This window comes from Heloderma suspectum, chromosome 4 (assembly GCF_057233095.1).
Source record: "Heloderma suspectum isolate Gila_16-S chromosome 4, 16-S_ref, whole genome shotgun sequence".
Classification (NCBI taxonomy): Eukaryota; Metazoa; Chordata; class Lepidosauria; order Squamata; family Helodermatidae; genus Heloderma; species Heloderma suspectum.
The window spans coordinates 229,976,740-229,990,295 of record NC_139461.1 but is presented as its reverse complement, the minus strand read 5'-3'; the positions used below and the strand labels follow the sequence as shown (position 1 = coordinate 229,990,295).

The following is a 13,556-nucleotide window of genomic DNA, read 5'->3' as shown; positions in this document are numbered from 1 at the left end:
ACAGGGAAACCCAAAGATGCCAACCTTTGCAATGCAGTTTCACAGGGACATATACACAGCAGACCAAAGAAGTAAACATAGGAGAAAACCATTCAGCAGCATGCAGAACAAATTTTTGACTTTCTCAAATTCTTTTAAATAAAGCATTCAATAGCTCACCCTGAAAACCTAGCTTCTGTCATGTAAAGAGACTTCACGTTTAGAGGTAACCCCTTCCTGGAAAGTTCTCTGAACAGATTACCTCTGGCACAGTAAAAATATAAATGGAACCTACCAGACCTAAAGTAATTTCAACTAAGATCATTCCATCTGTTTTGACAAATATTTCACAGTACTCTGAATATGAAAGGAAGTAGGTTAGAGCATCTGGCATACAAAGAAAGATGTGATGAGCATTACAATAAGCAACTTTCTCAAGAAACGCTTTGGAAAACTATGATTCTGACCTACAGCTGACAAGATCAAATCCTGATGAACCATATCAGACAAGTCGCAGAGGTCAACAGTAACTGCTCATGATGAGCTGTACCTTTCCTATTCTATAGGCCAGCTTGGCAGTTTTTGATACCTGTCAACTGCAGAACAGACAAGGTCACAGCATGCTTGGTGAATCAATCCCCCCAGATATGCAGTCTCCTATCATAACAGGAAACTGAAAGAATTGCTCTATGGCCTCTTAGAGTCATTGGCACACTTTTAAAAAAATCACATTGTTCACAGCTCCATCTGAATGACTGAAATCTTTAGCTGAGGGAGTCCATTTTATATCTTCCTCAGGAGATGCCTGTACAGGATGGATATCTGTATCAGAGTGGCTTTTTATTTCAGTCGTGATACTGCTTTTCTCTAAGGCCATATCTTTGTCTCAGATGCTGAATATACATCCTCATTCACACGGGCATGCAAAACCACAGTGTCACAAATAACATAGGAATGAAGGGATCTTTCTAAGAGGTGTGGTGAGCACACAGCAGACTATGCACTGCATTTCTACTAAGTGAGGAGATTCATAAAGTAGAGGAGATTAGTTCAAGAACAATTGCTAAGAGGTTACAGGTTTTACTTTTGCTACCATAGTAGTTCTAACAGAGAAGACAGAGCAAGGGGATTTAGCATTTGACAAATAAGGAGTCAAGAGGGTGCTATGAAAATGGCAAGACAGGGCTTGGAAGGATATATGCAGGGGAGCTTGTGCGTTGGTGACACGGAGTGGTCTATGTTATAGGCAGAATGGACAGATCATCGGAATATTAGAGGAAACAGAAGAAACAGAGTTGAAGTGGTTGTATTTACCTTGTTTCAAGGTAAGGGGAGCCCAAAAGACCTCACTTGCTGGCTGGTCACAGATATTTAGAAACTCACAGCGGGCATAGCCTACCCTCTGGGTAGCTGGTTGTAAAAACAGAATATGGAATGGATACTCTAAAAATAAGGCCTCTCCTTAGACTCTGACTACTCTGAGGAAAATAACAAACATGGACAGAGGCAAGGGAAATGGGAAAGGAGGCAAGGGAGAGAACCTAACTAAAAAGTTTGGTTATGTAGATGACTGTGCTTGACTCTAGGTCTCATAACACTTTCAACACAACACCCTACTCCCTGCTTATCCACCAAACCACTGGACTCACAGTCAGCAGGGGGTGTTGCTCCTGAAAGGCATAGGGACACCTGCAGGGCAAAGTAACGAAAGCAGAGGGTGGGCTGCATCACATATGGAGCCTGGCTGAAGAGACTCAACAGGTGCTTCCCCAGTGGCGAAGTTCTGTCTGGACATACAAGGCAACGAAGATCTATCCGGGCAAACAAGGTAGCAGGGTGATTCATACTGAAGTGGAAAAGGATTCTGGCCCTGGAAACATAGGCTAGGCACCACAGTAAAGCAAGAAGAGTGCTTGGAAAAGATCACAACAAACAGACCCGAGAGTCAAGCGAACCCCTGAGTTTGTCTTGGAGCTGTGTGACAGTGGGCCTGTCCATGCTGAGTTTCATAATCAAGAAGATCAAGGATGAGCAAGAAAAAGCAATTCTTACTGTGAATTCCTGTTGCCAGGACTCCCGGAGAGCATTCATCATTCTTTATCCTTCGGGATAGCCCTTCCTCTTCCATCAGTAGGCAGGGCCAACGTCTTGCCATCTCCTCTAGGGGAAAGGATATTCCTCTTCTCCAGACTGGTACTGGAAAAGCAGAAAACCCCTACTACCTCCAAAAAGAAGGAACTATAGAATATACGTTCTACAGGAGAAGGCTATCAATGGCTACTAGTTCTGATGGCTATATGCTACCTCCAGTATCAGAGGCAGTATGCCTATGTACACCAGTTACTGCGGAACATGGGTGGAAGGGTGCTGTTGCACTCATGTCTTGCTTGTGGGTCTCCCATCGACAGCTCGTTGGCCACTGTGTGAAGATAATGCTAGACTAGATGGGCCCATGGTCTGATCCAGCATGGCTCTTCTTATGTTCCTATATGTTAACACTGTAATTCCTGGCTACATACCAGCAAAAAATAATGCCTTCAAACACATTAACGTGATCAATCAAAAATTATCAACAGAGACAGGAATTAATCTCAGGAAACTACCCACCACCTCACATGTACGGCGGAGGAAGAAGCCCTAAAACACCACTCCATATCAAGTACTGGACTGAAGAGATGGGCGAATGCCCTCCAGGAGTCCTGGAAACAGGAATTCCTGATAAGAATTTCCTTTTTCTCAAGAATCATGGAGGGCATTCATCATTCTTTATCCTTCTGGATGTACAAGAGCAGTGCTATCCCAGAATGGGAGTCCAGTTAAAAATCTCAAATACGCACACCCTCCTACCAAAAGCTGTGTCACTTTTATTACCTTAATAAATAAGGTAATTTATCTACCTTATAGTGTTTAAAGAAGGTATGTACAGAGGCTCAAGTGGTAGCCATAGAAATCTCTTCTATGGAGGACCTACCCTACAATGCAGCAGAAGTAGCTGCCCCCCAGACAGAATGAGCAGTCACCCCTTGACGATGCTGTTTCCCAGGGCTGACATATGCCAGATGAATGCAATCCCTAAGCTATCTGGAAATAGCTTCCTATCCGCAGCTGCCTTGTCCAAATAGAAATGGAGAGCAATTCTAACATCAAGCACATGCCAGTTCTTTTCCTGCTGAAGTTTTGGCTTAGGGCTGAATTCCTGGGACCTATGGAAAACTAAAATTACCTTGGGAATAAAAGATGGATCAGGGTGGAGAACCACACTGTCATTATGGAAAACACATAACTGTGGGTTAGTGGATAATACCCAACTCCAATACCCTGCACGCAGATGTCACGGCAACTAGAGAAAACATTTTTAAGATAAGAACTCTAAGAAGGATTTTACCCATAAGCTCAAAAGATGCCCCCATAAGTGCTGTAAGAACCAAGTTTAAGTTCCATGAAGGAAACCTGGAGGATTCGACAATGCTGCCTGTTTTAGGAATTGGTGGACATGGGGATGGGAAGACAGACTCACTTCTGCCTCAACCCCAAAGCACTATTCAGGACTGCTGCTTGCCATTTCAGGGTGTTCGTGCTCAGCCTTTTCATCAACCTACCTGTAGAAAATCCAGGATATCTTGAACCTGCTCCTTCTCAGCATTCTTTCCCTCATGCTTACACCATGACATGAATGCTGTCCAAGTGTTGGAGTGTACCCGATTCGTAGAAGGCTTGTGTGAGGCCAAGAAAGTAGCAAGGACCCCTTGGGAACAGGCCAGCCCCAGTAACCATTGCTGCTCAGCCTCCAGACTGTCAGATGAAACACATGAGGCTGACGGTATGGGTCAGCAGGTCGACCCTGTTGGGGAAGACTCCAGCCTTGCTGTAATGATATGTTGACCAGTTCTGGAAACCAAAGTCTCCTTGACCAATACGGCACCACTAGAATTACCTTTGCTCCCAACAGTCTGATTCTGTGGAGCACCCTTGGAAGCAAGGGCAAGGGTAAAAAGGCATAAAGGCACCTTGGAGACCATGGCATCTCAAGAGCATTGTTGCCTATGGCTTCTGGACATGGATCCCTTGTCATGAGCCAAGGAAGTTATACATTCCGTGGCGTGGCAAACAGATCTATTTCTGAATCAGACTGATCTGCTGAAACACCTCTGGGTGAAGCGCCCCCACTGCCTCCTGCACCACTTTGCACCTGAGCCAGTTGGCCAAAAGGCTGGATTTCCCTGCCAGATGCTCAGCCTGACTGAAGGCAGGTTCTTTTCTACCTAAGTCATTATCATACATGCCTCTAGATGTAACGCCTCTGATCTCATACCCCCTGCCTGTTCACATATGATTTAGCAGTTACATTAGCCATCCTCACCAGAACATGGAGATCTGGTATGTTGTCCTGGAATTAAGAACATAAGAACATAGGGCCATGCTGGATCAGACCAACGGTCCACCTAGTCCAGCATTCTGTTCACACAGTGGCCAACCAGCTGTCAATCAGGAAACCAGAAGCAGGACATGAATGCAACAGCACCCTCCTGCCCATATTCCCCAGCAATTGGTGTATACAGGCATACTGCCTCTGATACTGGAGGTAATACACAGCTATCAAGCCTAGTAGCCATTGATAAGACTTCTCCAGGAATCTGTCTGACCTCCTTTTAAAGCCATCCAAATTGGTGGCCATCACTACATCCTGTGGTAGTTTAACTATGTGTTGTGTGAAGAAGTACTTCCTTTTATCTGTCCTGAATCTCCCACCAATTAGCTTCATGGGATGAGCACAGGTTCTAGTATTATGAGAGAGGGGAAAGAGAAGTCTCCCTATCCACATTCTCCAAACTATGCATAATTTTGTACACCTGTATCATGTCTCTGCTTACCCTCCCTTTTTCCAAGCTAAACAATCCCAGCTGTTGTAACCTTCCCTCACAGGGGAGATGCTCCAGCACCTTGGTCATTTTAGTTGCCCTTTTCTGCATTTTTTTTAGCCAGCTTGACAGCTCTGATTTCCAGATTTATGCTCTTTGTTGCCTCTGTCACTGACCAGGTTCCCTGCATCACAAGACCCCAAATGGGCCCCCAACTGAACAGGCTGGCATCCGTGGTGATGATGACTCTGTTGGGGTTTGCCAACAACATTCCGCATGTCAGACGGGAGTGGTGCAGCCACCATTGTAATGACAGCTGCACGGCTGCCAAAATCTCTACCATGAAGTGGTCTTGGTGTGCTATGTGAGCCTGGAAGGGGTGAAGTAATCATCGCAGAGGTTGCATGTGGAAGCATGACCAGCTGACCATCTCCTGGCAGGACACCATTAAACCTAAACCATTAAACCTAACAGCTGAGCCAGCGACATCTTATCCATTTGCTTGGCCTGTACTGTCTCTGCCACCATCTGAAAGATCTTGCTCTTCCTTTCTTCTTTGAGAAACATCCTATACACGTTTGCATCCAAGATCAATCCCTGGTGTTCCAGAGGTCTTCTGTACATTCACAAGAAATGAAGACATCTGAATGCCCTTGATCTTTTTGGCTGCAGATCTGATGAGTATATCGTCGAAGTATAGATAGAGGTAAATTCCCATCTGTCTCAAGTGAGCCACTAATGGTGTCAAAATTTTGTAAATACTCATGATGCAGACCTCAGCCCAAACGGCATTGCCCTGTATTGGTAGTGTTTGCTATGGTAAACAAACCAAAGGAACTTCCAGTGACAGGACCTAATTGGCACATGTAAATAGGCCTCGGAGAGATCTATTGATGCCAGAAAGTCATCTTCGATTAGGGTGGTCACTACTGACTTCATGGTTTCCGTCTTGAAGTGGCATTTCCAAATGAATTTATTCAGCCATTGTAAATCCAAATGACTCTGATATCCTGATTTTTCTTGGGAACCAAGAAAAAAATGGCACAGACCCCATTTTTTTTCTGTTTCTATGTCACCAGTTCGAAGACTTGGATGTCCAACAAGTGCTGGATAGCTGTTTTGAATATATGGTGCTTTGTGGGATTTTTGGACTTTGGAGTAATCCAAAATTTGTTCCTGGGGTGTCAGGCAAAATACATGGCATAACCCTAGGAGACTGACTCCAAGGCCCAAGCATCAGTTGTTGTCATTGACCACTGATGGGCAAACTATAGAAATCTGCCCCTAATTGGTCTTGGGAGTTGTGAGGCTTGGCATCAGGAAGAGTGTGGCTTCTTCGACCTTTTGGCCATGTTTGTCAATGCGCTTGCTAATTAATACTTCTTTTTGCATGTCTCCCTGCTACATGGCCACTTAGCCTTGGACCCTAAAAATCCTTGTTATCTGCCAATGGGGCTGGAGGGATGAAAATTAGATTGAATCCAGGCTTTCTTGTCTTCCCTCTTGGAGGTAGGAAGCATTTTGGTTTTGTCCTTACCTTCAACAAGGACTTTTTCAAGGGATTCTCCAAAGAGCTTTTGCACCAGCAAAAGGAAAACTAGCTAGTCTGGCCTGTGAGCCTGGGTCAACATCCCAGCTGCACATCCATATGTTTCTGCTTGCTGCCACATTGGCCACCATGGCCCTGGACTGGGCCTGTACAGCATCCCTAGAAGAGTCAGCCAGCAACGTAGCTGTGTGTGTAATCTTGTACAACCTGCTCATGCCCTGCTTGTGGGTTCCTGGTCGACAGCTGGTTGGCCACTATGTGAACAGACTGCTCGTCTACATGGACTCTTGGTCTGATCCAGCATGGCTCTTCTTATGGTCTTATGTTAACCCACCACCAGCTTGGTAACAGATTCCATTGCTTCCAGGTCTTGTGCCCAGATGTACGTTGCTCTGGCAAACACGGGAGATTCTAGCAGATGCAAGGAAGGCTGTTGCAAACGCCTCAAAATCCTTGCAGAGTGCTGCCTCCAGATGCTTATTGCATGGGTCCCACGGTCCGCCTTCTTCATCTTCTGGAGTAGCTGTGTTGGAGGTAAGCGCTGCCACTGGACTTACGCTTTTTTGCCCTGGAGCTGGGGGCAGGTATCTTACCCTGTAAGTCTGATGACCCTTGTGCCATCTTTGTACATATTTCTCTCCTTTTTCCTTGCTAGATCATGGCCTCGACTCAGATGATGAGGACTGTCTAGAGGACAGACTTCTGGATGAAGAAGAGGAGGATCTGCATCCCCTCTTGTACTTATGCCTTGATCTGCTGTGACAAGGTTTGCACTTTTTCTTCCTGTTATGAAGTTTCTTATGGGTGGAGGCTGATCTGGTGGAGATGCCCTGTCAGCCCCCGACCCAGGCCTCGTTGCCCCCCTTACCTCCTTGAGGACTAGGGCTTGCACCCACTGTAGATAGGCCCTATTCCAACACAAGTCTGGCAAATTGAGGGAGGGATGGGAAGAAGCATTGCTCACTCCCTTCATTGCCCTGAGATCCTCCTCTGGCACCGCGCGGTCCTGGCCATCACTGGTGTTGGTGGCCCTTTCTCCCATGCTGTTGTGGCACTTGGCCTCCATCCCCATTCCAGCCAGAGAGGGCAGGGAGAGACGTTCTTTTGGCTCCTGTCCTCCCACCCTGCAAGGAGAGGAGGTGGCAGGGCCCACTGCTTCCTGACCAGCTCATGCTGTAGCAGCTTTGGCGGCAGTGTGCGGCCTAGCAGCTGAGGAAAAAGGACCAGAAAACACTGAACTTTGCCCGACTGCAGCCCCATTGGAGGGGGAGCAGTTGCGTCGACCATAAAACTCCCTCTTTCGCACCTAGTGGAAGGGCCCTAGCCCTAACTAGTTCATGTAGGCAAGGAAGGCGGCAGGGGATGGGACGGGACTCAGCAACTAAAATAAGAATTAAAAAGACATGGTGAGCACAGAGCTCACCAGGCCCTGTTGTACTGCCAGCAGTAAGGGCCAGTCTGGAGAATAGGGATATCCCTCCCACTACAGGAGATGGCAAGACATTGGCCATGCCTAATGACGCAAGAGAAGGGGCTTTCCAAAAGAATAAAGAATGATGAATGCCCGCTGTGAGTCATGGGAAACCATTACTGAGTACCCAAACTAAAGGGCAGTTATAGATGTCAACACAAGGGGTACATAAGTATCAATGGGGTGAACAGCCTTTTCGGCCCCAAGAGCCACATGCAGATTACTGTTTCCTCACTAACAGCAGGGAGGAAAACAACAATCTCTGCATCAGGATCACTAGCAAGAGAGAGGGGCTTTAACCTAGCCCTCTTCCCAGTAATCTTGATGCAGTTCACTGTTTCCTTGCTGTTAATAGCAACAGGAAAAGAGCAATCTGTATGAAGATCACTTGAGAGGTGGAGGAGAGGCTTAAACCTCTCCACCCTCCCAGCAATCATGATGATCACTGTTTGCTTGCTGTTAATAGCTGAGATCACTGGGGAGGTGGAAAGTCTTAGCAATTTGACTCTGGGGAATGAAGAGAGACCTCAAAGATGTTCCTTGCTACTTGCATGAATTTTGCAGTACCCTCATGGACAGTCTGCCTGGAATGGTAACTTGGTACTCAGGTAGGCATGTATCTGGGATTCCATGGGCATAACTCCTTATACTTTAATGATAGAGGACACATACATAATTAGGTAACAGCCTCCCTTCTAACATTTGGGGCTAACTCATTCCTCACAACCTTCAAACCTCTTGCTGCCTTTCTCAGAACAAACTGGATTCTTTAGTTAAAGTGCCAGGGTGATGCCAACCAAAAATACAAGACACAAACTATATGTGTAGAGAAAGCTGAGATTCTCCAACTGTTAGAGTTTGTCACAAGAAAATCCCATCAGGGGAAACCTTTCCAGCCTCTCCTTAATGGGAAATGTCTCGGGAACATCATTTCATGCCGGGGAGTATGAGATCTGTAGTGTTCTCAACCTCTCAATTAATTTAGGGAAGCAGAGAAGACTACAAATCTAAAACTCCCTGGCAAGATAACAAGGCTTCCAACTCATTCCTAATTAAGTTTCTAGTGTCTTGTTGCCAGTTACTCTCTCCATCACCCAGTTGTTTTTGCTTGGAAAAGGAATGGAAAGCTTAAAAAGAAAAGGAGCTGAGGGAAGTTTGCCTATTACTACTCCTGGTAGGAATGAATGAGCCAGAGTCTGTCCTAATCAAAATGGAAACATTTCTAGAATACTGTATATCCAGCACAGTGCTCTTCATAGTGGGCTCTGGGCCCATTTCACAAATGGCATGAGGCAGACTACATGCAGCATGGAGGGGCCTAGGCTGCACTACATTTGCCATGCATGGGCTCAGGGGTGACAAGGAAGCACTACTGTTACCTTTCAGTTGCCATAACAGAGGCCCTCAGCCACGTGGGCATACCCAGAATGGATTGTAGAATCCATTTCAAATCTCACAATCATTCTGGAGTGTAGCAAAGAGGAATGAATGCTTTCTGTGCTTTGCCAAAAACCTTTTGGAATATAACCAAGTGGTTCTGCCATGCCTACTAACTAGGAACCAGGACAGATATCTAGAGTACAATCCTAGCAGCAGCTGTGCTACTCTTGCAGTCTGTAATGCAAGTCCCTAGCAAGACTGAAGAAAAATTCTGGATGAGATACGTGGCAGGTATTTAAGCTGCTGAAAGCCCTTGACACTGGAATGAAACATACCATACAAGTCTTCCCCAACCTGGTGTGCTCCAGATGTTGGACTACATCTTCTACCATCACCAGTCAACGTGGCCAGTGACCATGCTGGCTGGAGATGATGCAGGTTATAGTTCAACATATATGGAGGGAACCAGGTAGAGGAAGGTTAGTATATACATGTCAGGGTGGACACTGAGCCCATAGAATCCCAGAGTAGTTCTGATTCTGAGGAAGAGCAGTCGCTCCTGGGAGAGGAGCGCACTCCTCTCCCAGGAGCGACTGCTCTTCCTCAGAATCAGAACTACTCTGGGATTCTATGGGCTCAGTGTCCACCCTGACAATACACTGGGAATGAAAGAGATTTATGAAATGAAGGTGGCAATGTTCTTGAACTAGATTTTAGCAGGGAGGACCGTTGAATATGGCCAGATGCTTCACATCCTAACTCTAAACATTTACCTTGAAATATCTGCCTTCAATGCCAGACTGATGTCCATTCAGTTCCAATGTTGGTTCAAGGCTTATGTGTCATTGCACAGATATACTGCTAGATACACTTCATCCCCCCTTCATGGATCACTGCCTTGTTGTGGCGAAGGGGCTTACGTAACTCAGTGAAGCCATAAGCTATGCCGTGCAGGGCCACCCAAGACGGACAGGTCATGGCAGAGAGTTCTGACAAAATGTGGTCCACTGCAGAAGGAAATGGCAACCCACTCCAGTACTTTTGCCAAGAAAACCCCATGGAACGTATCACAAGGCTAAAAGATATGACGCCGGAAGATGAGCCCCTCAGGTCGGAAGGTGTCCAATATACTACTGGGGAAGAGCAGAGGGTATTTCCAAGTAGCGCCAGAAAGAGTGAAGCGGCTGGGCCAAACCCGAAAGGACACTCAGCTGTGGATGTGTCTGGTGGTGAAAAGAAAATCCGATGCTGTAAAGAACAATATTGTTTAGGAACCTGGAATGTCAGATCAATGAATCAAGGTAAGCTGGAGGTGGTCAAACATGAGATGGCAAGATTGAACATCGACATCTTGGGAATCAGCGAACTAAAATGGACAGGCATGGGCGAATTTAATTCAGGTGACCATCATATCTACTATTGTGGGCAAGAATCCCTTAGAAGAAATGGAGTAGCACTCATAGTCAACAAAAGGGTAGGAAAAGCAGTACTGGGGTACAATCTTAAAAATGATAGAATGATCTCAGTACGAATCCAAGGCAAACCATTCAACATCACAGTAATTCAAGTCTATGCCCCAACCACTGAGGCCGAAGAAGCTGAGGTTGATCGGTTCTATGAAGACCTACAACACCTTCTAGAACTAACACCAAAAAAAGATGTCCTCTTCATCATAGGGGATTGGAATGCTAAAGTAGGAAGTCAAGAAATCACCGGGATAACAGGCAGGCATGGCCTTGGTGTACAAAATGAAGCAGGACAAAAGCTAATACAGTTTTGCCAAGAGAACATGCTGATCATAGCAAACACTCTTTTCCAACAGCACAAGAGGCGACTCTACACATGGACGTCACCAGATGGTCAATATCGAAATCAGATTGATTATGTCCTTTGCAACCAAAGATGTAGAAGCTCCATACAGTCAGTAAAAACAAGACCGGGAGCTGACTGTGGCTCAGATCATGAGCTGCTTCTTGCAAAATTTCGGCTTAAATTGAAGAACGTCGGGAAAACCACTAAACCGTTCAGGTATGACCTAAATCATATCCCTGATGAATATACAGTGGAGGTGAGGAATAGATTTCAGGGATTAGACCTGATAGACAGAGTGCCTGAGGAACTATGGACGGAGGTCCGTAACATTGTTCAGGAGGCAGCAACGAAATCCATCCCAAGAAATGCAAGAAAGCCAAGTGGCTGTCTGATGAGGCTTTACAAGTAGCTCACGAAAGAAGGGAAGCGAAAAGCAAGGGAGAAAGGGGAAGATATACCCAACTGAATGCAGAGATCCAGAGAATAGCAAGGAGAGACAAGAAGACCTTCTTAAATGAACAATGCAAAGAAATCGAGGAAAACAACAGAATGGGAAAGACTAGAGATCTCTTCAAGAAAATTGGAGATCTCAAGGGAACGTTTTGTGCAAAGACGGGCATGATAAAGGACAAAGAAGGCAGGGACCTAACAGAAGCAGATGAGATTAAGAAGAGGTGGCAAGAATACACAGAAGAACTATACAGGAAAGATCTGAATGTCCCTGATAGCCATGATAGTGCGGTCACTGAACTTGAGCCGGACATCCTAGAGAGTGAAGTCAAGTGGGCCTTAGGAAGCATTAGTAACAACAAAGCTAGTGGAGATGACAGTATTCCAGCTGAGCTATTTAAAATCCTAAAAGATGATGCTATTAAAGTGCTGCATTCAATATGCCAACAAATTTGGAACACTCAACAGTGGCCACAAGACTGGAAAAGGTCAGTTGACATTCCAATTCCAAAGAAGGGCAACGCCAAAGAGTGTTCAAACTACCGCACAATTGCGCTCATTTCACATGCCAGCAAGGTGATGCTCAAAATCCTACAAGCTAGGCTTCAGCAGTATGCGAACCGAGAACTACCGGAAGTACAAGCTGGGTTTAGAAGAGGCAGAGGAACTAGAGATCAAATCGCCAACATTCGCTGCATCATGGAGAAAGCAAGAGAATTCCAGAAAAACGTCTATTTCTGCTTCATTGACTACGCTAAAGCCTTTGATTGTGTGGATCACAACAAACTGTGGCAAATTCTTCAAGTGATGGGAGTACCAGACCACCTTACCTGTCTCCTGAGAAACCTGTACGAGGGTCAAGAAGCAACAGTAAGAACCAGACATGGAACAACCGATTGGTTCAAAATTGGGAAAGGAGTACAACAAGGCTGCATATTGTCACCCTGCTTATTTAACTTATATGCAGAGTACATCATGAGAAATGCCGGGTTGGATGAATCAGAGGTCGGAATTAAGATTGCTGGGAGAATTATCAACAACCTCCGATATGCAGACGATACCACCCTAATGGCAGAAAGCGAAGAGGATCTAAAGAGCCTCTTGTTGAGGGTGAAAGAGGAGAGTGCAAAAGCTGGTTTGAAACTCAACATTAAAAAAACTAAGATCATGGCATCTGGCCCCATCACTTCCTGGCATATAGAAGGGGAAGAAATGGAAGCAGTGACAGATTTTACTTTCTTGGGCTCCAAGATCACCGCAGACGGTGACTGTAGCCATGAAATTAAAAGATGCTTGCTCCTTGGGAGGAAAGCTATGGCCAACCTAGACAGCATAGTAAGAAGCAGAGACATCACCTTGCTGACAAAGGTCCACATAATCAAAGCTATGGTTTTCCCAGTAGTAATGTATGGCTGTGAGAGCTGGACTATAAGGAAGGCTGAGCGCCGAAGAATTGATGCTTTCGAACTGTGGTGCTGGAGAAGACTCTTACGAGTCCCCTGGACTGCAAGGAGGTCAAATCAGTCCATCCTAAAGGAAATCAACCCTGAGTGCTCATTGGAAGGACAGATAATGAAGCTGAAGCTCCAATATTTTGGCCACCTAATGCGAAGAGAAAACTCCCTGGAAAAGACCCTGATGCTGGGAAAGACTGAAGGCAAAAGGAGAAGGGGACGGCAGAGGATGAGATGGCTAGATAGCATCACAGATGCAATGAATATGAACTTGAGCATGCTCCGGGAGAGAGCGCAGGACAGGAAGGCCTGGCGTGCTATGGTCCATGGGGTCACGAAGAGTCGGACACGACTGAACAACAACAACACTTCATCCAAAGCATTTTACAGATTGTCATGCCAGATTCTAAGATGAGTGCTGATACTCTAATAACCCTTAAATCAGGGGTGGGCAATTACAAGAGGCCGAGGGGCCATTTTGCCCCCCACATCCAGACTCCTCCACAGGCTACACTCCTAATGTTGGTGGGGCGCCAGCAACAGCAGAAAAACCCCAATCAATTTGCCACTGATTTTCGGTGGCAAATCAGCTGGAGAATTGC

At 45.8% G+C, this 13,556-nt stretch overlaps 1 protein-coding gene across 1 annotated transcript in view; it reads right to left on the bottom strand.

Moving 5' to 3' along the window:
* Nucleotides 1-13,556, bottom strand: part of SPATA6 (spermatogenesis associated 6) — a 51,931-nt gene that overhangs the window by 11,920 nt on the left and 26,455 nt on the right. The window lies entirely within an intron of this gene.